The sequence below is a fragment of the Diabrotica undecimpunctata genome, chromosome 9 (assembly GCF_040954645.1).
Source record: "Diabrotica undecimpunctata isolate CICGRU chromosome 9, icDiaUnde3, whole genome shotgun sequence".
NCBI classification, from domain to species: Eukaryota; Metazoa; Arthropoda; class Insecta; order Coleoptera; family Chrysomelidae; genus Diabrotica; species Diabrotica undecimpunctata.
This window is the reverse complement of record NC_092811.1, coordinates 111,129,941-111,154,912: the sequence shown is the minus strand read 5'-3', so window position 1 is coordinate 111,154,912 and position 24,972 is coordinate 111,129,941. Positions and strand designations below refer to the sequence as shown.

The 24,972-nt window shown below is 35.9% G+C and overlaps 1 protein-coding gene across 6 annotated transcripts in view; it reads right to left on the bottom strand.

Annotated features, from left to right (window-relative positions):
• MESK2 (misexpression suppressor of KSR 2) overlaps nt 1-24,972 on the bottom strand; it is a 179,789-nt gene that overhangs the window by 6,369 nt on the left and 148,448 nt on the right. The gene's annotated exons all lie outside the window — the stretch shown is intronic.

The window sequence follows — 24,972 nt, the reverse complement described above, 5'->3', positions numbered from 1 at the left end:
ATATATATATATATATATATATATATATATATATATATATATATATATATATGTGTGTCTAAGGATTTTTCGTTCAAACGTACCTAATAGGTTCTCATCGCTTTTCGACAGTGTCCATGTCTCTGATCCATATACAAGGATCGGTTTTATCAGGGTCTTGTATATTTTGCATTTGGTTTTTCTTGTGATGTTGTTAGATCTTAGATGTTTAATTAGTCCATTATATGTTTTATTAGCGATATGTATTCTTCTCTTAACTTCTTCACTGACATTGTTATCTGCGGTAACTAGTGAACCTAGATATGTAAAATTTTTCACGCTTTCGATGTTATAGTCTTCTATTATCAGATTTTGTAGGTTTCTTTGGCCTGTCGATTTGCTAGCCTTCATGTATTTGGTTTTTATTTCGTTAATGTTTAGGAGACTGTTTTGTGCCTCTCTTTCTATCGCATTAAATGCTTCTGTCATCTCTCTTTCACTTCTGGCTATGATATCAACATCATCTGCAAATGCCAATATTTGTACACTTTTTGTTATTATTGTTCCTCTGGTGTTGACTTTTGACTCCCTAATTATTTTATCTAATGTGATGTTGAATAGAATACAGGATAGGGCATCTCCCTGTCGTAGGCCCGTTCTCACATGAATTGTATCTGTTAGTGCGTTTTGAATTCGAATTTTAATTTGTACTTTAAGTGTTTCTTTTACTATATCAATGAGTTGAGTTGGAATATTAAACTCTTTCAGTGCATGGATCAGAAATTCTCGATGGATGCTATCATAGGCACTCTCAAAATCAATGAAAAGATGATGTATATCTATATTAAATTCACTAGTCTTTTCCAAGATTTGCCTCAAGACGAAGAACTGATCTATTGTGGACTTCTGCCTGCAGAAACCACATTGATATCCCCCAACTATTTGTTCCGCATATGGTCTCAATCGATCATACACAATATTTCACAGTATTTTATATGCCACATTTAGTAGCGTTATTGCCCGGTAGTTTTTATATTGAAGCTAATCTCCCTTTTTATGTAGTGGGATAATTACTCCGGTATTCCAGTATTGTGGCAGTTGTCTATTATTCCATATGTTCATCATAGGCACTCTCAAAATCAATGAAAAGATGATGTGTGTCTATATTAAATTCACTAGTCTTTTCCAAGATTTGCCTTAAGACGAAGATCTGATCTATTGTGGACTTCTGCCTGCAGAAACCACATTGATATCCCCCAACTATTTGTTCCGCATATGGTCTCAATCGGTCATACACAATATTTGACAGTATTTGATATGCCACAGTTAGTAGCGTTATTGCCCGGTAGTTTTTATATTGAAGCTGATCTCACTTTTTATGTAGTGGGATAATTACTCCGGTATTCCCGTCTTGTGGCAGTTGTTTATTATTCTATATGTTCACTATTAGTTCGTGTATCGCATTCAATAGGGAGTCTCCGCCTTCCTTTATTAATTCTGCGCTAATGTTATCTAATCCAGGTGACTTGTTGTTTTTCAGTCTGGTAACTGCTCCTTACATTTCAGCTACTGAAGGGGGGTTGTTTCTCTGGTATCCGTTTGATCCAGTATAATTCCATCATATAGTGGATCTTCGTATTTTTCAAACTTTTCTTTGAAGAATTCTGTCCATCTTTGTAGTATTTCATTCTGTTGAGTTTCTATATCTCCTTTGTCTCTGAACATCATTGTTCTTGATTCAAATTCTTTTCTACTTTTGTTAAGTTTTTGGTAGAATTTTCTGTTTTCTGATGGTTTATTTAGTTCTTTCATTTCTTGGAGTTCTTTTTCTGTGTTCTCTTTTCTTCCTGCGATGTATTTTCTTCTCTTATCTCATTAGCATTCTATATTCCTCCTCTGCCTTTCGTGTTCTATGTCGTTGTTGTAGTCGTTGATATGCATTATTTTTCCTCTCTGTTTTGTTACGACACTCTTCATCTAACCACTGTCCTTTAGTTGAATTGAGCTTTTTTTGTAGACCCAGGGTCTCTTTGGGCGCGTCTTGTATGATGTTTTTACACGCTTTCCGTTGGTCTTCGTTGAGACCACAGGACTTTGGGAGTTTAATGGAAAAACCAGGTATGGTACAAACGTCCTACGACCAAGTGCCAAACATTAACAAGCCTCGCCCGATCTAAGAAAAAGAACAGAAGTTACATTAGCCCAAAAAGATATGGTGTCGACCATTAGCACTAAATAACCAGGAAACTCTTTGTCTCAAATGCAGAAGCAAGTATTTCAGAGACCAAAAATGCTAATATGTCAATACGAGGTCCTTCAAAATGTAATAAAACAATATGTCTGATTCTTTATCTGTTTCAAAAGAGCATTCACGAGGATCTTCTTTATATCTTGGAAAATCATACTCTACAGGTGACTGTTGAATGCGTACGTAATAAGCCAGTTTGTGTTAAAAAATAAAGAGTTAGAAGACATAAGAAAAATTAACGTCATCATCATCGTCATCATCATCATCATCATCATCATCATCCAGCCCCATTTTCACATCCATTGTTGGATATAGGCCTCCTCCAAACGTCTCCAGTTCTCTCTATCTCTAGCTGCTGCCATCCAGTTTGTTTCTATTCTCCTTAGGTCGTCGGTCCATCGGGTGGGTGGTCTGCCTCGACTTCGCTTGTCGGCTCTTGGTCTCCACTCCAATAATCTCTTCGTCCATCTTCCGTCTTCCATTCTAGCAACATGTCCAGCCCACCTCCACTTTTGTTTATTGATTCGCAGTATAATATCGTCTACGCCAGTTCGTCGGCGTATCTCCTCATTTCTCACGCGATCTTTCAAGGTCAGGCCCAGCATTGATCTTTCCATTCGCCTTTGTGTTACCCTTAACCCTTAAACACTTAAAACACTTAAAATTAACGTATCAGCTAGAAAATACGAGAAGATGGCATCAACCAGTTATGGGGTAAACTTAAAGATGCTTTGAACCTAAAAATCAACGAAAATCAAACGATCAACGATCTAAAATCATCGAATAAACTTAAGTAAAAACATAACCCAGGTAAACAGTATGACTAACTAAATTATAACACTAAAAACCTAGACCAAAGAGAACACCGCCAAGAAAAAATATAAAATCAGAAAAGCCAAAAGGTATGAATGAAATAAAGATGCATTGCATTGAAGTGCATTGAAATTGAACAGCTACTGATGACCAGTTGATAACAAATCTAGCAGAACGGGTTTTAAGGGTGGATTAGGTACCACAGAGGCACTATTTGGCATGCAACTTCCGGTATAGCAGTACTACTATTAAAGAACGAATGTATCTATTTGTTTTATCGCATACCAAAAATCTTTCAATATTGTTCACCATAGTCTACTGATGCCTACTCTGCAGGAAATAGGTGTTAATGGAAAAGACATTTGGATTATTAAAACCCTCTAGTGGAAGCACATGGCCGAACGCGGATTCCTATCCGCGGAACGGTTAAAGTTCTGAAGGGTATTAAACAAGGTTGTATACTGTCACTAATGCTTTTTAATATAGATGTTGAACGAATATTTCCGATTACTGTATTAAAAAGCTTTGTTACGCAGACGACCCAGCTATTTTGGCAAAGAAAATGTTATACCGATATCAATATATACTGTAGCTACCAATAAAATAGTATACCGATTAATATAAGCATGGAAAAGTTTCGTTTTAGATCCGGCTTTGAGACCAGAGAAGCGTAGTTCAGTCTATCGGTTCACCAAAATGCAGAGATAAGAAGAGAGCATATATTTGCTTAATAGATTTTCCAAAGGCTTTTGACTGCGGAAAATACTTAAAAGTTAATGGATATTCTAGATGCAAAAAGACATACAGACTCTGCTTTATTTATATAGGTTTCAAGTGGCGTCAGTAAAACTAGAAAGCGCGCTATCAACACCTATTAACCGTAAAGTAAGTCAAGTATGTGGCCCATTCTCATCAAAATACACGACTAACATCGAGATCATGATTCTAGTCCGAAACCCCAACTTGCAAACTAAGATCAATATATGAGCAATATTTTTACTTTTCGACCAATTTTGTAAGATTTTTACCAAATTTTAGTAGGATGTCATTGTACCTTAAAAAAGTAGCCTATAGCTATTTTTTTGCTCTCTAGGTGCCCCTAGGCCTGAGATATGCTCCTCAAAAGTATCAAAAATAGCCCTATATTTGAAGAGTTACATCTCTGTGCCCGGTGGACCGATTTTAAGTCACAGTAGCTCATTTTTTTGTTATAATGTTAACTTAATTAATTTACAAAATTGCAAAAGATAAGCTTTACTTTACAGGTCAAGAAAAACGAAAAGAAAACTTTTAGGATTTTCAATTAATTGTTAAAATGTACTACTACTACTACTATCGGTTTACAGCGTTCTCCGACGCCTTCCGACTCCTAACCGCCATTCTTCTCTATTCAGCCATAGGCCTGGAGGGATTTCTCTTTCCTCTAGTTCTTTTTCAATTCCCTCTCTCCAGCTTTTTCTCGGCCTTCCTCTTTTCCTTCTTCCTTGTGGTGTCCACGTCAAAATCTGTTTTGGAATCCTGTCATCTCGCATTCTCTGTACATGGCCGTACCATATTAACTGTTTTGTTTTTATGTCATCAACTATTGTATGCTTGACTCCCATCATTTCTCGTATTCTCTCATTTCGTATCCGATCTCTTCTTGATTTTCCTGCTGCTCTTCTCCAGAAGTCCATTTCTGTTGCTAGTAACAGTTTCTCTGTTCTTTGTTTCATTTGCCAAACTTCGCTGCCATATGTGATTATACTTTTAAGTATGGTGTTGTATATGAGTTGTTTGTTCGCTTTAGATATTGTTTGGTCCCACAGAATTCCGTTCATCATGGATATGGCTTTTCTACCCTGTATGTTTCTGTCTTTTATAGCAGCATCGAGTGTTCCATCTTGAGTTATCTTCATACCCAGGTACTTGTATTCATCACAGTTTCTAATTTCTACCCCATCGTCTAATATAATGGACTGTTTTGTCCCTCCAATACACATGGCTTCAGTTTTCTTAATGTTGACTTCGAGACCCCATTTGTTATATTCTTCTATTAGCTTCCGAGTCATGTAACTCAAGTCGTCATGATCCTGGGCAATCAGTATTTGGTCATCAGCGAAACATAAGGTGTACAGTGTAGTCTCGTCATTGAGAGGAATTCCCATGCCATTACATTTTCTTTTCCACAGCTTGAGTGCTTGTTCCAGATAAATTTTGAAAAGGGTAGGCGAAACACAGCAACCCTGCTTTAGTCCTTTCGTGACCTTAAATCCTTCAGATATCCTTGATCCAGTTTTATTTTGCAGTCGTTCCATTATACAGACTTTGGACTGCTTTGATAAGACCATGCTTAATGTTGGTTTGCTGTAGGGTTGACCATAGTTTACTTAGGGGTACACTGTCATATGCTTTTTGTAAGTCTACGTACATCAGGTGAACTTCTTTATTGACGGCTGTTTTTTTTTTCAATAACTTGCGTAATAGAGTACAGGTGGTCTGCTGTGGATCGCCCAGCTCTAAAACCAGCTTGTTCCTCTGCTTCGTAATCTCTATAGTCATTTTCTATTTTGTTCTTAATAAGTTTCCCATGCATCCTACTTATTGTGCCTGTTTACCGCAATTCCTCTGTAATTTTCACACTGATCCTTGCTGCCCTTTTTGTGGATAGTTGACATGATAGATAATTTCCACTCTTTTGGTAATTCGGCTCCATTCAAGCAGTCTTGAAAGAGTTTTCTTAACTGTTCCTGGAGTTTGTCTGTACCGGCTTTCACTAATTCTGCAGGGATGTCACCAGGACCAGGGGATTTTCCATTTTTCAGGGATTTGGTTATTTCTTCCATCTCTGATTTACTTATTTGTAATGGTGATGAATTTATACGTATACCTATCGTGTTGTCTTCCATGTTAGCAAATTCTGGTCTTTGTTCTGTTAGTAATTTTTTGAAATATTCTTCCCATTTTTCTGTTGTTATTGGTGATATAACGTCTTTTTTCTTATTATTTCTCATACTTTTAATCAATCTCCAACTCTCTGTGCTTCTTCTACCTCCTATGTAGGTGTTGATCTTTTGGCAGTTCTGTTCCCATGATTCGTTCTTTTTTTGAGTGATCTTTTTTCTTATTTTGGCTTGTGCTTCTTTGTAAATTGTTTTATCGTTTTCTGTTTTTGTTGTTAAGAATGTTTGGTATTTCCGACGTTTATCTTTAATTTCCTTCTCTATTTCTTCCTGGTTAAAATGTAACCAAACGAAAAAAAATGTGGAGAAGTATATTAAAGGATTTTAAAATACCTTTTCAACGAGTATTAGCAAATTAAAATCCATCTAGTAGTTTCAAAGTTACAGCTGTTTAAAAAAGTTGACATTATAACAAAAAAATTGAGACCTTGTGAGTCAAAATTGGTCTACTAGGTTCCGAGATATAGTTCTTCAAATATAGCGTAAAAGAGCTGAAGCTAAATTTTTAGACGATCAAAAAATTAGTTCAAGGTCTAGGCCAAGAAATTCGATAAATAGACATTGTTGTATAGATATAGAGCTATTTTTATTAAAATTTTTATGCAATTTGAGATTGTCAGGAAAAATTACTAGATATCAATTTACATATGATAAAAAATGCGATATTCGAAAAATTGTAATGAAACTGAGAAACGCTGTATCTTCGAATCTACTAAATGGATTGTAATTTACCAATGCTCGTTTGAAAGGTGCTTAAAGATACTTTACTTTACTTGTTTCTACAATTTTTTTTATCGTATGGTTAAATTTTCACAATTAATTGAAAATCATAAGTTTTCTTTTCGTTCTTCTTGACCTATAAAATAAAACTTATCTTTTGGGGTAATGAGTTATCTTGAGTTAAAATCGGTCCACTAGGCTCGGAGATATAGCTATTCAAATTTATGGTAAAAAGGGCTATTTTTGACCTTTTCAATGGGCATATCTCAGGCACAAGGGCACCTAGAGCGCTAAAAAATAGCTATAGGCTAAGGTACAATGATATAATAAAACTTGGTTAAAAATTCGCTAACCGCCTTCCCTGCAAAAGTGATCGAAAAGTAAAAATATTGCTTAAATACAAATATAAAATATTTAAATAGTTGATCTGCTGGATAGCCAACAACCTAGATCGAAATTTAGAAATAAGAACCAGGATAATCAGATTCAGATTTGTAAAATGCTACGTGCAGTCTGTCTTGTTGTATTGGGCTATGAAAGTTGGTATAATGAACTACCTCGAGATCTAAGAAGAGTGGATATACCGACGAATAGTTATCTTACGGTGCCGAAACGTTGACCATGACAAGGAGAACAGTTCAAAAGATCCGTGTGTGTCAAAGGGCGATGGAGCGTGCTATGTTGGGCGTTTCACTACGAGACAAGATCCCAAATCGCCAGCTACGACAAAGAACAGGAGTGGCTGATGCAGTAGAGAGAGTAGCAACACTGAAATGGAACTGGGCAGGTTACGTGGCTCGAATGACAGATAATAGATGGACAAAGCGGATACTGGAATGGAGACCAAGAGATGATGCCTACCGAAGCAGAGGTCGTCCACCAACACGTTGGACTGACGATCTAAAACGTTGTCATAGGAATTGGATGCAAGAGGCACAAGATCGAAATAGATGGAAAATTATGAGGGAGATCTATGTCCAGCAGTGGATAAGCGAAGATTGAATGATGAGTTATCTTAGAAGTACGTGTCCCATTTCAATAAATAATAAACAAATTTCTCTAAAAACTACTATAAATAATTTATGGATCTGTGATAAACAATATAAGAAAAACATATTAATAGTAACCTCAGGTATTACTATAAAACCGAAATTTTTAAATTTTCCGTTTGATAAATAATATCCATTTATATTAATGCACACAGTTCTAAGCAATTGTATGTCAGCCAATAAGTATATAGTAGTAAGAAACATAGGACCAAAATTTTAAGCGGTGCTGTTACATTGAAAGATTTACCAAACGGAAAATAGTTAAAAATAGTTCATCAGTTTGTAACAGTTCCTGTATTTTCTTTCAAATAATCAGTTAGGATACCATGAAACTATATTAAATAGAAAAGGGACAACAGTATTAACTTAAACAAAAGTTTGCGTATCGAAATAAGGCATGTTAAGCCATATTTGAGTTAAAAAAAATTCGTCCAGAGGGAAATAAGATTTTTCTAGTGACACTGACCCCAACAGGCAAACGGCAGTTGTTCTGAGTAGTATGGACCTCTATAACAAGAACCTGAAGAGAGTCATAGTTACGACCGCACCATGGCGGCCTGAGAGTGCTGCTGGTCAGCTCTCCCAGAGCACAAAGGTCAAATGTCCGATTTTTATGAGACAGATGCGACCAACAGTACTTTCAACTTGCTAGCAAAAATGCCGTTCTGAACCCTTGCCGGATACACCAGTGCCCAGACCCACCCTTCACGGGATCGCTGGTTGGCAATTGGAAGACGGCATCACTACGCGATCTTCTGGGACAGGACACATCTGCGCAGCTGTCGGAATTTGAAGCCCAGGGAATCCAATAAAACCTGGACCTCTTACCTATTAAGAAATTATGTCAGGAACGTTACAAGAAAATCGCCGAATAAATATTCTTCTTTGGACTAGAATAGGTACAATTCTGTTGACGGATTGAAACTGATTCAGTGAGGGCCATGATTCTCATTCCTGATTTCCATATATTTGAAATGAAAGCATTCCAATTGCTATTTTATTTGATTTTTTTTATGTAACTATCATTAATTTGATGATCACGTCATATTAGTTTAGAAGAAATATTGACGTTACTTTATAATTTAAACTTTACCTGCTGTTAACTTCCAGCGCGATCATTTATGTCTTATTTGTATATATGATCAAAATGTGCTCTATCGTAAATAGAGAGTTGCAATCTTTTGATTTATTTTAGAGTGATCAAGGAAAATCAAACTCTAAAAAACGCAGGCTCTGCTCCAAACTGATGACGCATGTATAAATTAAAATGTTTAGTATCTATTTATTGTCTATTCATCATTCTTTACAGACAAATTAGGTACCTAGCTAATCACTACCCAGTATCTAAACTAACTGTAACTTTAATAAATACCACGGATATTAGCTAGAAATTGTATTCAGAATACTTTATTACATAATAAAAAGGTTGTGTACAGTGTTGAAGGCAAAATAAAAATCAACGGATATCATGCATTGCGTGTGTATATAACATAAGCCAAGATTCAGCAACTGTCCTTTCTTTAAAGCATTACCGCGGAGATGTTTCACCTAAACTGCATTTATCTTTGAAATCACATAAATTTAAAACCTGGAAATTTGTATTTACTCATAAGTGTAGGTGATCTGGAAATTCAATACACTTCCGAAAGTAAAACCGAAAGTTTCCTTCGACCTTTTTATTTATATTAGAACACTCTTCATTCGTACTATTGTATTTTTAGATTCCATATAAAATTTTGGACCAATTTTGTATAACGCACTGTTACTCCAGTTGTCAGCCACTTAACCTCTAAAAACCAAGTTTAATTTTGCTGAGAATGTCAATTTTTGGACCCCAAATAGATACAAAAATTTTTGCTACCCCTACCACCAGCCTTTCTCCTAAAACCCCCTTCAAAGGAGAAGGGGAAGAACCAATCAATTTTTAAAATAAAATTTGTATAAACTCGACTTTAAAAATTCGATACTTTTGATCAGAGTCTCCTATCGACAAACGTCAAGGCAAAATGCAATCATCGATATAATCCATAAGCTATGTCATAATTTGTCAATATGGTAAGTGGTCAAAGGAATGGTGTTAGTCTGGATTAGTACTGTAACAAGTATAGAACAATATCAAATCAATATGAAAGCAGTTTTACATAAATAAATGCCATCAAAGTTCGTTCCAAAGCATTTAACCAAAATTCTTGCAAGGGTGCAGAGGCGGTAAAAAAATTAACAAGCTGGACACGATCAGCAGCGAATATGGTTTTATGTTAAAAAAAGATCCCTATTATAATTATATACCGAAATATGTCCAACATCAGAAATATTGCTGATTTTAAAGCGGTCGAGATGTTTAACTATTTTGGATCTCTTATTAGAAAAAAAGAAGACTGTGATGTAGAAAGCAAACACAGATTGGCAATAGCATTTAGAGTAACTATAAAAGTAACCCGGCCTATGATCTAGGTTATTTACTCATTATCATCTTGGTGCTACAGCCCTTAGAGGGCCTCGACCTTCTCAAGCTTTCTACGCCATTCTATTCTGTCCCTCGCTTGCATTTTCCAGTTGCCGACTCCGATCTTCTCGGCATCTTGTGTTACCCCGTCCATCCATCTCAGCTTTGGTCTACCCCGTCTTCTGATTCCCACGGGTTGCGCTGTTAGAATCTTTTTTATCATGTTCGATTCAGGGACCCGGGCTACATGTCCTACCCACTGCAGGCGGTTTCGCTTAATTATAGTGGTAATATCTTTACCACCAAACGTATGCTTGTAGATATTCTGCAGTTCAAAGTTATATCTACGCCTCCATATTCCGGTCTCACAGACCGCTCCGAATATCTTGCGTTGCACCTTTCTTTCAAAAGTCGATAGAGCGGATTCATCTGTTTTAGTTAGCGTCCATGCCTCTGATTCATACGTGAGAACGGGGACTATCAGTGTTATATAGCCTTATACGAGTTTTTTGAGACAGACGTTTGTTAGCTAAGTACTTTGATAGACCATGATAACACCTGTTTGCAATTATAATTCGCCTTTTTATTTCCTCAGATGTGTTATTATTGGGGTTAACCGATGTCTCTAGATAGACTCTTTGACTGCTTCGAAGTTTTGGTCATTGATGATTAAATCTGCGTCAACATTTCCAGCTCTTGTGTTTGTGTTAGTCGCCATGAATTTGGTTTTATTTTGATTTATATGTAACCCCATTCATTCTATTAAATATTGTTCCCTGTTATCTAAATTAGCGTCTCGTACAATTTTTTTTAAGACGACATTAAAAATCTCCCTGCCTTAACCCCCTATGTATTTCAAATGGGGTTGACGAGTCGTTTTGAATTTTTACTGCAGATAGCATCTTCGCCATTGTCACTTTTATCAAACATATGAGTTTTTTGGAATTTCTAACTCATTCATAGCGTTGTAAAGACTTGGTCTTAAGAGACTGTCATATGCCGCTTTAAAATTAACAAAAATATGATACATATCTATGTTCATTATCTATGTTAAACTCTTGCGCTTTTTCGGGGATCTGTCGTAGTGTAAACATCTGGTTAATGGTTGAACGTCCACACCTGAATCCTGCCTGATATTCTCCTAAAAACGTTTCGGTATAATGCTTCAATCTCTCGTGCAAAATGTTAATATGACAATATCTTGTATGCTGTATTTAGGAGAGTTATTCCGCGGTAATTATTGCATTCCAGTTGGTTTCCCTTTTTGTGTAACGGGCAAATTAAGCCTAAGCTCCATTCTTCAGGCATTTGCTCCTCAGACCAAATTTTACAAACAATTTCTCGCATCACCTTGGTGAGCTGCTCTCCACCGTGCTTAAATAACTCTGCTGGGATGCCATCGCTGCCTGGGGATTTGTGGTTCCTTAGTTTTTCTATAGATATTTTTACTTTATCTACCGAGGGGGGTTCCACGAGTTCCTCATTTCGGTATTCCAGCTCTATATTGTTAGTAGGTTCCACTTCCAGCAACTCTCGAAATTGCTCTACCCATCGTAACAGAATATCCTCTTTGTTGGCAAGTATGTTACCTTCCTTATCATTACAATAGTTGATTCTCGGTTTGAATTCTTATTTAAATATTTATTTGATGATAGAACTTTCTTGTTTCTCCGTGACTCATATGGCTTTCGAGCCGTTCTAATATGTCATTTTCCGAGTCTCGTTCTTCTCATCTGTTATTTTTTTGCAGTCTTGGTCGAACCAGTCGTTTGTTTCTTGGGTTCGGGATATTCCCAATGTGCTTTCGGCTGCTAATTTCAGAGCCTCCTTGCAGTTGTTCCACATTTCCGTGCTTGATTGGTCGACTGCCCAGGTGTGTTCTAGGGTTTCTTTTATATGTGACTGGAACTGTTTCTCTTTGTTTTAATTTTTTAGCATGTGTAAATTATATTTTACTTGTTTAGTGCCCCTTTCTTTCTTGGCATTGGAAATTCTTTGTCGTAACTTGGCCCCTACCATGAAGTGGTCTGAGTCAATATTTGCGCCTTTGTAACTTCTGACGTCCATTAGGTTTGTAAAGTGCCTTCTGTCAATTATAACATGGTCAATTTGATTTGTGGTGTGTCTATTTGGTGATACCCAAGTTGCTTTATGGATATTCTTATGATTAAAACATGTACTTCTCACAATTAAATGTTTGAAACCTGCCATACTAATACCTAATAACCACTGTCATTAGTAACGTCGTGAAGGGTTATTTACTAGAAACGTGGATTTTAGGAAAACTCGTTAAATTCGAATAATACCGAAATATTTTTATAGTAGGTAGCTGCTATCACTAACCATGAAATAAAAAAAAAATCTGTCAATATTTTTGAAAACGCCTGGCAACTCCATGACTGGGTTCTTGTAACAAGGAGTAAATCATTTAAAGAAATTGAGGAACCCTTACGAAGAATTGCGACACATTGGGAAAATACTTCTGTAAATGGAGGCTTCAACCAAACGCCACAAAACCGGTTACAAAACAGCGGGAAAACTGCAATCCAGAAAAAAACATAATCTAGAACCTGTGCGGCATAACATGGGAAGAATCAACATCAACCCTGCTCTGGACCTAGTCTTCTCGTCAGCAGAATACCGTTCCTTAGTCTGGGTTAACAACCCACACATAACAAATAGATGTCCAACTAAACGACACAATTAGAATCATTGCTAGCTTTTTCAAATTCACTCTCACGCAATGGCTTTCAGTTCTGAGCGACCTTGCACCACCCAAATTACGACGCATACACTCTCTTACAAATAAGTACAAAAAGATCATTAACAATTGTAACCTTGCAATCCACCTAGACATAGATAATGCTAACCATAACCGACTTCGCTCTAGGCGAAGCACAGCATGGCCAAGTCGGGTGTGTAGAAGAGTTCAATTTCACGACCGCTTGGACCCGAGAATAGACACAACAACAAAGTGGCAACATACCTTGTATCACTGAAAAACCATCAGGGTTTAATTTGGCACTCAATGTATAAGCTAAACAGAATTAGAACCGACCACGGCAGATGTAACTACATGATCCAACCAACAAGATCATATGATTGCAGGTCATTAAGGTCCTAACGGCGACTTCAGAGTTTATAGACTATATAAATAAATTCAATGTACGTTTGTAAACTTGCAATAATAAATGTATTATGTTAGCCATACGGTAAATAAATATTGATAGATAGTATAGGAGTATTATACAAAATATGTCAGAATTTTAAGCAGAATCTAAAAATATATTAATATGGGAAGGGTTCTATTACAACTTATAAACTTGTCAACTGGATGGCAATTTCCGGTTTTACCAGAAGTGTAAGTTTTTACATTTCAAATTTAATTATTGTCAGAGATTAATTGGTCTATAAGAATCACCCAGTATCATAAAACAGTTAATTTTATAAAATTCGGACTCTATAGAATTTATTTCTACACAACTTTATAAACACGTTATAAGAATAGCTTAAAATATCGTTTTACCATTGCTGAATCCTATGTACAGTACATGTTAGTTTAACATTCAGTAAAAGCGCTAAGCTCCAATACAAGCACTAACAGTAATGCAAGCAAGAAGGCTGTTACCTCTTGACACTCGACCTACCTGTATATTCGTTAAAAACGAAGATTTTGTCACAAACAAATACGATAGGTAACACAAAATTACTAATTTTATTGCCAGCTGATTTAGTTCAAAGTTCTTTTGGATCTACATACATAAGAGAGGGACTTAAAACATTTGTACAATATAAAATACATTTTTGTTTTCTCTCAAGGGTGCTAAAAGATTTTCTTATTGAAAAGAACTAATTTTTTTTATTGTTGGTACAGAAAAATCAATATTTTAGGTAGTAGGGATAATCAACTGAACATACATTTGAAATTGTTAAGGCTTGATATTTCTTTAGTACTAGTTTCCTATAATCTGTGACACTAGCTTGTGAGCAATTATGTTATTTATGGATAAGCTGGTTGGTAACTTTGCAATATTATATAATTTAATTTATTGTTACTATATTCATATTTTTGTTTTATTGCCGCCACGCTGATCAGTTTTAATTTTCAGTCGAAAAACCCATTTTTTTGTACCCAAAGGAAAACTTTTTCGGGGCAAGACTTTTTTTGAAAAATTAACAAATGACAAAAAATGTACAACAAATACAGTATATTACTTTTTCAATTAGGCGTTGTGTATTATATGTAAGTAGCTAGTGAGTCAACACTGACGAGAGTATCCTCGTATCGTTGCAAGCACATCTGCTTACACATGTATTTACATTTTTTAAACATCTTGCGACTGGTGTGCATGTTTATATTTTAAAATAATTTTCTGATTATTATTTTAAATACTGCCATTGTTAAAGGAAAGTCAAAATCACTGAATTTATGATGTCTTAACCAGTTTTTAAAAGTTGCCAAATAACTGTTAATGTCATTTAGATTTTCACCTATCTATGGTATGATAAAGGATAGAAAATCTGACTTAAAATATAAAAGAACGAGGAGGATGTAATTGAAAAATTCTTAGCTTAATATAGATGCAAACAGAACTTGAAAATCAAAAGTATTATATTATTCATTTATCTCATTATCTTCAAATGTAAACCAGAAAACGTTACCAAAATAAAACAAAATGGGTTAAAATGAGAGCAAAGAAAATGGAGCCGAAGATAATCTAAGAATAAGTAGCGGAAGTAGAGAATATTGTTTTGAAAAAATGGAGCGTTCCAGCGACGAAAACGATGTGTTTACACGTGTTAATAAGCGCCGGCGCGGGGTTATAGCGGACGAGGCGAGGACATGAGACACCGATATGAAAAATAGACCAGCTCTCTATTCGAAATAGCGCTGAACTGGATCAAAAAGTGTTTACCAGTGACGTCATGAAGCCAGTACCATGCCAGCGCTGTCGTGATAGTGCGGCTGGCGCCAGTTATGGGATACGTGTAAACCTGCCTTTATATCCAAGAATACAGAAATCAGGATTTACAAAGCAATTAAGCAACCTGAGAATGGAGAAGGAAGACCTGAACATCAGCGAAGTATAGGTCCCAGAAAATAATAAGGCTCAAACAACAAGGGAAGCGTTTTATGACCAATTACAACAAGTAGTACATCAAGTCAGAGGGAAGATTGGGGGAAGATGGGGGATTTTAACGCTCGAAAAGACAATCAAGTAATACCCGGAATTAAGCAAAAACATAACGAGGATGTCAAAAACGAAAATGGAGAACTGATGATAAACTTCTGCACGAATAAAGAACTAACACCCGTGGACAAAGATCTATGATAGATTATGTTAAAACCAACAGAGATATACATCCATCGAAAATAATCGACGTAACATGCCTTAACTGAGCAGATGTAGGTAGCAACCATAGCCTAGTATTATGTAAAATAAGAATCATCCTGAAATACTTCCCGCCCAAGAGAGCGACGCCAACACAAACAAAAATCAAAGTCGTAGGACTAAATACTGAATCCACGGAATACTTATACAGGAAAAGAATATCAGAGAAGACCGCTGGGAATGAAATATTAGAAAACGATAACACCGAGGAAAGCTGAGAAAAACTCAAAAATAACATAATTAACGCAGCAACAGAATCACTTGGAGAGAGGAAAGTAACAAACACTAACATATCAAAAAAGAAAACACCATGGTTTAGAGAGGAAGTGCAGACAAAATGTGAAGAAAAGAAAAAAGCCTTTTTACAATACAGAACACAACAGGCATACAACCACTGTAAACGAATCAAAAATGAAAAGAATGCTTTAGATAGACAAATAAAAAGAGAACACTGACAGAACTTCTCAAAACAGATGGAACACGACTTCTACGGAACATAAAAAGAAATATGGAAAATGATCAAAGGACAAAGAAAAGAGCTGAACGAAATAATAAAAACGAACCACATTCAGAAGGAAACATGGGTAGACTACTTTCGATCCCTATTTGCTAAAGGTGACGATAATGAACCACCAACACCAGAGGTGACGACAAACGAAGAAATAAATATTGAGGAGGAAGAGGTAAAGGAAGCATTAAGGAAATTAAAAAACAGAAAATCATAGAGAGGGCAGAATACCGAACGAACTCCTAAAGTACGTAAGACCAGATCTGACCAAACAACTATTAAAACTAATCCAAAAAATAATAGAACAAAACAGAATTCCTCAAGAATGGAGATCAAGCATCCTAATACCTCTCTTCAAAAAGGGAGACAAATCGGACTCGGAAAATTACAGAGGAATTAATTTATTAAACACAACACTAAAATTAACAACCAAAGTGATAACAAATAAACTGAATGAAATTATAACACTAACAGAAGAACAACAAGGTTTTAGGTCGGGAAGATCATGCACCGACGCTATATTTATAATGAGGCAAGTGCAAGAGAACTCATTAGAATGCAACAAACTGGCATATCTATGTTTAGTGGACCTTAATAAGGCATTTGACCCGGTCAAATTAAAAGACGTTATCCACTTACTGTACGCAAGAGAGATACCTCTACGAATAATCAAAACGATCGAAAATATCTAGGTACCAAAACAACATAATAAAAGTAAAAGTAGAACAAGAACTAACCGCCCTGTCGAAGCTGGCAATGGATAAGACAGGGAGATTCCCTGAGTCCACTATTGTTCAACCTGATTATGGATAAAATAATAAAAAAAGTAAGAACTGAAAAAGGATACCAAATGCAAGAAGAACAACAAAATAATCTACGCTACGGCTACTGCAACGATATTACGCAAGATATATGGAGGAGCAAAGTTAAAACCGATAAAAGAGAACTATGAATACCGGACTGGGAAGAAAAGACGAAATACCGAAATGAGTGAAAAAAATACAGTACTGGACAATGCCAACACTGTAAAAGACTTGAAGATAAATTGAATATAACCGAAGAAGTAAGTGTCCAGGTAAGCACAGTTATACAGGAAGAAGATAATGATCAGACTTCCCTGAAAAACCTTAAAAATAGTCAAAAGAAAGATAAGTGAAGAAAAGAAAGATGGATTAAGACCTATTGGGCAGAAAATAACAAAATACAGTGGAACTATAAAGACGTATTGGACTCAATGGGAATTTTTATGACGTTCCAATGGTCTATTATACAGTAAGTAGAAAAATCCTGATGGAGTAAAAACAGTTCAACAATTGGTGCTGTCAAAGTTACAAATTAAAAGTGTGTTATAAGAACTTCATAGCAGCCTCTCTGGAGGACATTTTGGTGTCAAAAGAACACTGGCGTGAGTTCGAGACAGATTTTTCTGAACCAATTGTCACCGAGATGTAGAAGATTGGTATAAGAAATATGATTTATGTAACGGTAGAAAAGGCCTTAGAACAAGCATTCGTGGTAAATTGGCACATTATCTTTCCGGGGAGCCTTTTGAACCACTGGCAGTGGATATTCTCGGTCCACTTCAAATGGCAGAGAGAGGAAACAAGTAATTAATGGTCGCACTGGATTATTTTTCAAAATGGCCTGAAATTGCTCTTAATCAAGAAACGACTACAGTAGCAGAACCAATCACACGTCCTATTAAGACATGGAGTTCCTTCAAAGTTACATTCTGATCTAGACGAAATTTTGAATCAGAATTATGGCAATAATTACTGAAAATCTTGGGTATTAAGAAAACAACGTGCACTATACCTCTCCATCCGCGATCAAACGAAAGACATCATAAAACTTTTTATCAATACCTTTCAATGTTTGTCGCTGATAATCAAAAAGATTGGGATACTTTAATTCCTCTATTCCTGTTCGCTTATAAAGTTCCGAACATAAAGCAACCGGTTATTCTCCATAATTTATGATCACCGGAAGAGAAATAAAGCTTCATCAAGATCTTATTTTTAGAAGATTACCTCCCTGCGAAGAGGAACGTTCATCCCTGACGTACATCGAAAATTTGAAAGAAAAATAGGAAAAAGTCTACAAATTTGCTCGTAAAAGTTTAAAGCTTTAAAGTGATAAAGCCAAGGCCAGGCTCGACATGCATGCTACAGGTACAACTTTCGAAAGAAGTGACCCAGTATGGTTATACAATCTCACACATAAGAGAGGACTTTGTATAAAACTTCAACGGTACTTGGAAGGCCCGTACACCGTCCTGCAGAAAATAAACGATCTAATCTACCACACTGTTTTCATCAAGAAATAAACCCAAGGTAGTGCATATCGAGAGATTAGCTCCATTGAATTAAATATCTCTACAAGAGAAATGTACCAAAGGAGCCTAGCACAGAAGATACAGCTGAAACAAATAGACGATATCAAAGATATAAACGCGAGCTGGGAGAAAATTAAAAACAACATTGAAGAAGCAGCAACAGAAGCTATAGGAAAATATAAGTCACTACTGAACAAAAAAAAAACGACAACAATACACCATGGTTCAGAAAAGAAATAAACGAGAAATGTAAAGAGAAACGAGAGGCCTACATACAAAACATCAAATACTCAAGAATCCCGAGACACCTATAAAAGAATACGAAATAAAACAAAGCAGTTGGTAAGTAGAACAAAAAATGAACACTGGAAACAGTTTACAAAAAGGATAGAAAGCGAGTTCTACGGTACACAAAAACAAATATGGAGATTCATAAGAAACCAACGGAAAGAAATGGCAGAATTGAAGGAATACAATAACATACCAGCAAACCAATGGGAAAGATACTTGATGGAACTTTTTAAAGGAAAGGAAAATAATAATCAACACAATAACGTACCTGAATTAAGACACGAAATAGAAATCAGTTTTCAGGCAGTAGAGATATCCATAAATCCACTCAAAAATAGAAAGTCACCAGAACCAGACGGAATAACCAACGAGCTTCTAAAACACGGAGGAGAAAGTATAACCCTAGAGATGATAAAACTTATACAAAAACTAATATTGCGCTGCAAAATACCAGACGCATGGAGAAACCATCGAGTACATAGCATATCTGAGTTTTATAGATCTGACAAAGGCTTTCGATCGCATCCAAGTCGAAGACGTCTTACTCCTACTATATAAACGAAACAAACCAATCAATATTATACAAACCATCGAAAACATCTACTTCCATAATCGAATACAGGCAAAGACAAATGGAAAACTAACACATTGTATACCAGCACAAAGCGGAGTCAGACAGGGCGACTCGTTAAGCCCACTTCTCTTTAATATAATAATGGACGAAATAATACAAGCAGTATGTAAAGGTCATGGTTACAGAATGGGGAACAAAGAAATCCAAATATTATGTTATGCAGACGACGTCGCATTAATCGCCTATACAGAAGATGAGGTCCAAAGTTAACACACATCTTCAATACAACAGCCAAGAAATACAATATGATAATATCAGCAGAAAAAACCAAATGTATGACAACATCTAAATGCCCACCACGATGTAAAAACGAAATTGATGTGAAAATAATTAAGCAGGAAGCGAGGTTTAGATATCTGGGAATAGATATAACTAGTTACGGAGATGCTGAAGAAGAAGTACGACAACATCATACGTACAACAATCTGGAAGAACAAACACCTAAGACAAGACACAAAAACAAGAATCTATAAAGCAGCAATTAGACTTATATTAACATACACGGCGAAGACGACTACTAGGAAAAACAGAGATGAAAATACTTCGACGTATATGAGGGAAAAGTCTGTTGGATAGGGAGAGAAGCGAAAACATAAGAAGAGCATGCAATATAGAAGACATAAATGGATGGGTGAAAAATCGGAAACAGGAATGGAGCGATAACACATTAGTAGAATGGCAGAGAATAGGATAGTACGAATACCATGAGATAAGTCACCAAATGGACAAAGAATTATTGGCAGACAAAGAAAAAGATGACGCGATAATTTAAACAATTTAGGAGGCTAATAGTGAAGAAGAAACAAGCTTGAAAGCCTACATACAAGAAGGAAGAAAAAGAAGAATTAAATATCAACATAACTATACCAGATGAGGACACAATTTTTGCTAAAAGAAAACACAAATGATTCTTTTCAAGGTAAGATACTACAGATATATGAATGAGTTTGGACTAAATATTTCACTTGCTACCTTCGTGAACGTCTCTTAAAGCCCTGATCGACAGGCGAGTAAAACCGCGGTTTTGGGGCTCGTCGGTAAAGCTCGCCAGTGTATAGGCCCTGATCGACAGGCGAGTAAAACCGCGGTTTGTGGACCGTTGAAGTGAAAAGATCAGTTTTTAATCATGGATATGTGAACTCTCAGCCACGACTTTTTATTAGAATTTATATATTGTTTACAAGACTGTGTTTGTTTATGGAAATGTACATCGCCAGAATATAAAAACAAAACAACTCGACTTACCGCATATGTTAAACTTTTAAATACCCAACGTCTAGGGCGTCTCCGCTTTTTTTTTGTAATTTCGTAGTATAATATAGCGAGGTAACATAAAACCAAAGAATATAGACGCCTATATTCTTTGATAAAACTTTATTTTCAGTTGAACACGACATGTTAGCTGTGGACGGTTGACAATGACTGTTTTGCTCGCTAGTCGATCAGCACCAACGAGCCGCGAGTAAAACCGTCCTTCTTAAAACCGCGGTATTATAGCTCGCACGTCGATCACCCACTTTAGACGTTTTCCTTTACTAACGCAATAATTTAAATCTATCTTGTTTTTGTCTCCATATCCAGATCTTGTCTCCATATCTCATAGGTGGTTTATGAAAATTATCTATGCATTTTTATTTGCGAACTGTTAAAACAAATCATTAAACATGATCGTGTTAAAAAAACCCAGTTAAACATAGATTTTTGGTAAATGTATACTTTAAACAAATAATTTATCATTTTTATGGTTGTAGTATGTTGAAATAATAAATTAAATCACTAAACAGATCGAACCATAAAGTTAAGATCAAATCAACTTTTTCCCTAAACTAATCTAAATACAACTAAAGCCTCTGACGTTGTCAATACGGTGGACTCGCTACACATGGAAGCGCCGAAAGTGGGTATATGCCTAACGTTAAGACCTGTTTACACGGGTAGAGTGATGATGCAAGTACTTGGTAGAGTAGAGTAACTCTACCCGTAAAAACGCTCAGCGCAGTAGAGTAGCAAGTAGAGTGCATAGTACGTGGTAGAGTAGAGTGACTAGCAACATGTGGCAAAGTAACTCTACTCTACTACCACCACCACCGCCAAAATATCCACTCGCCTGCGCACTCTACCCATGGAACGCGGTCAATTCTGGTAGAGTAGAGTAGGTAGGAGAGTGCATAGGGACGCTGTCATTCCGTCTGGAGTTGTGTTTTGTGTAAATAGTGAAAATGAAGTTCACCGAAGATGAGCTTCATTTCACTTTCACTTTAAAACTTGTAGAGATGTATGGCGAATACCAGTGTTTATGGAATTTAGGTAGTGTACACTACAGAAATAAAAGTATGAGGCAAGCTGCGGAGGATGAAATCGTCGAAAGAATGGCAAAAGGGGGCTTTGGAGTAAACGAGCTCAAGCAAAAAATTAAGAATATAAGGTGCATTTATAATCAAGAGTGTTTAAAAATACAAAAATCAAAAAAATGGGGTTCAGGTTCAGCCGATGTATACGTTCCGAACGTGAAATGGTTCACTCCTATGGAAGCAATGATGAAAGGTGCAAAAAGAAACAAGAAAACTGAAGGCTCATGGGCAAGTTACAGGTTTTTATTACTTGTTAATAAAAAATACAATAAGAAATAAAAAATGTATTCTTATCAAGATAAAAGAGCTGAGGCCCTGTGTGTATTCCTTCTTTTAAGCCACTCTCTCATCCACTCTTTTCTTTGTTACAAAGCGACCTCAGTTACAAATGCATTTAGACTAGGCGGGATCTGTAGAAATTCAGACCATAATGGACATTTTCCATAGGAAGCTATTTTTTTGCTGAAATCCCTTCAGGATGTGCCCCATATCGATAATCACGATATGCGCCAGTCGCAAACCCTGTGCTTAATTTTTTATTTAACAAAATCTGAAAACAATTGAAAATTTCTCATTTTTTTGCTCCTATTTTCGTTTATAATTCGGAAAATATTGATCCTAGACAAAAAATTATAAGAAGTTAAAAGTTTCGTTATTCAATTTTACACAACATTTCGTTAGCTAGAAATTGAAAATTTAATGTTTATTGTTGAAAAAATAGCAATAATTGGAAAAAAAGTACAAAAAAATGAAGTTAATCCTTTAAATGTTTTCGACTTTCTAAGCTTGACTTACAAGCTCCATATTCCGCCTAGAAAAACTTTTTAATATGTTTAAAACGTGTGCTAAATTTTGTTAAGATCGGTCGCATAGGTTTTGCATAATAATTTTGCAATCCAGCCTACTGGAAAAAAATCGTAAGTTTTCAAATTTATAGTAGGCCCTAAATAAGGCTCTCAGATAGTTGCATATTTTTTTACACATAAAGGAAGGCTCAAACTTTCAAACACTTTTTGTAAAATTCAAATCGGTTCACTAGGGGAGCCTAGAAATTTTTTTAAAGTTTTAAACATTTTTTAGGCTTATAAACAAATTGAATAACTTTACGAGCTTTAAACATATCAATTTCAAAATTTTTACACTTAAAGAACATTAAAAGATGCTTCTTTAAAAAAAAAAGATACATTCGGCTTACTGGTTGCCGAGATATTCCACCACCTAGTCCCCCACCACCACCTCTCATGCATTCCGAGCGACATTTTACGTTTTTTATTTGTCTTTTTTATGGATGTTGTCATAAAGCGCATAACGTAAAACTTTTCATATAAAAAGTACTTGACAAGACGAGGGTATTTGTTTAAAAACGAGCCCTCTATCACTTATGGTTACACGGCAAATGTATGCCAACTTTGACCTTCAATATCTCGGCAACTAGTAAGCCGAATGTATCTTTTTTTTTTAAAGAAGCGTCTTTTAATGTTCTTTAAGTGTATAAATTTTGAAATTGATATGTTTAAAGCTAGTAAAGTTATTCAATTTGTTTATAAGCCTAATATAAACTCCTGGACAAAATTAACGCACCACTCATATTTTTCTCAATAATTTTTATTTATTGATAATTTACTGTACGACAAGTTGCCTATGGACCTTGTTTGACAGTGACAGTTGTTATGTAAGCTAATAATAGTCTTGTTTTAACAATAATTTGTATTAAACTTCGTTTTAGACTAAAAGTGAGTTAAATTTTTCATTAAGAGTGCCGATTAAAGCAAAGTGCTTGTGACAAACAAGCTTTTTATTGTGATGTTTTTCATCAATTGCATGTTTGGAAGTTCATTTGCATAAAAATCAAATAAAAAAATGAACCGCCAAAGAAATTTGTCAATAGAGGAGGCAGTGCGAGCATCGACTCTCCTAGATGAAGGATATTCAATGCGATACGTTGCAGGTTTGTTAGGAAGACATCATTCCAGCATAAGTCGCAAGGTGAGGCGATATAATGAAACAGGGTCGTACCATCGAAGGCCAGGACAAGGGAGAAAACGTTGCACTAATCAAATTGATGATCGTTTTTTGAGACAACGTGCTCTCAGAGATAGGAGAGTCACCAGCAATTTGCTAAAAAATGAACTAGCAGATGTTCGAAATGTCGCAATATCATCTCGAACAGTTAGAAGACGTTTACATGAAGCAGAATTGAGCAACAGGAAACCGGCCAAAAAACCCTTGCTTACCAGAGAACACAGGGTTCAGAGATTGAATTTTGCAAGATTGCATCAAAATTGGACCATCGATGATTGGAAACAAGTTCTTTTCTCCGATGAGACTAGAGTAAGCCTAAAAGCTCCAGATGGTCGTGAGCGTGTCTGGCGAAGGCGAGGAGAAAGGTTTGCCAGCTGCAATATCTCTCCTAAAGTACCTTTTGGTGGCGGCTCTAAAATGTTTTGGGGGGGAATTTGCTTTGAAGCTCGTACGGAGTTGGTCCCCATACGTACGAGGTCTATGAATGCCCATTATTACTTAGACAACATTATTATCCAACATGTAATGCCTTTTGCTCCGTTTCTTGGACCTAATTTTTTATTCATGCAAGACAACGCTCGTCCTCATGTGGCTCGACAGGTTATTGGCTACCTAAATGATGTTGATATTCCATTACTAGAGTGGCCACCTAACAGTCCGGACATAAATCCTATAGAGCATCTATGGGACTATCTCAAAAAAAAGATTCGAAGTCGTAGACCACCTATTGCCAATCACAACCAACTCATTGAGGCCGTTATTGAAGAATGGGAAAATATTCCGCAAGCTTTTGTTGAGCATTTGATATCAAGCATGCCTCGACGCATAAATGCAGTCATAAGAAGTAGAGGAGGGCCTACACGGTATTAGTGTAGATCCAGATGCATTTTATGGTGTTACTTTACTATTTTTTTTTCTTTTTGTAGTTTGGAGTTATGCTAGCTTATTTACGCATTTCCGGCAAAAACAAATTTTTAAAGAAACAATAGGGCAAATTAAGGTCATAATGGACTTGTTTAAGTCATGTTGGACTTATTTGTAGGTGTTTATTATTATTTCAATGTAACTTAGTTCCATTTTGTGTTTATATTGTAAATATTTAGATTAATTAAAGTGGTGCGTTAATTTTGTCCAGGAGTTTATATAAAAAATGTTTAAAACTTTAAAAAATTCTCTAGGCTCTCCTAGTGAATCGATTTGAATTTTACAAAAAGCTTTTGAAAGTTTGAGCCTTCCTTTAT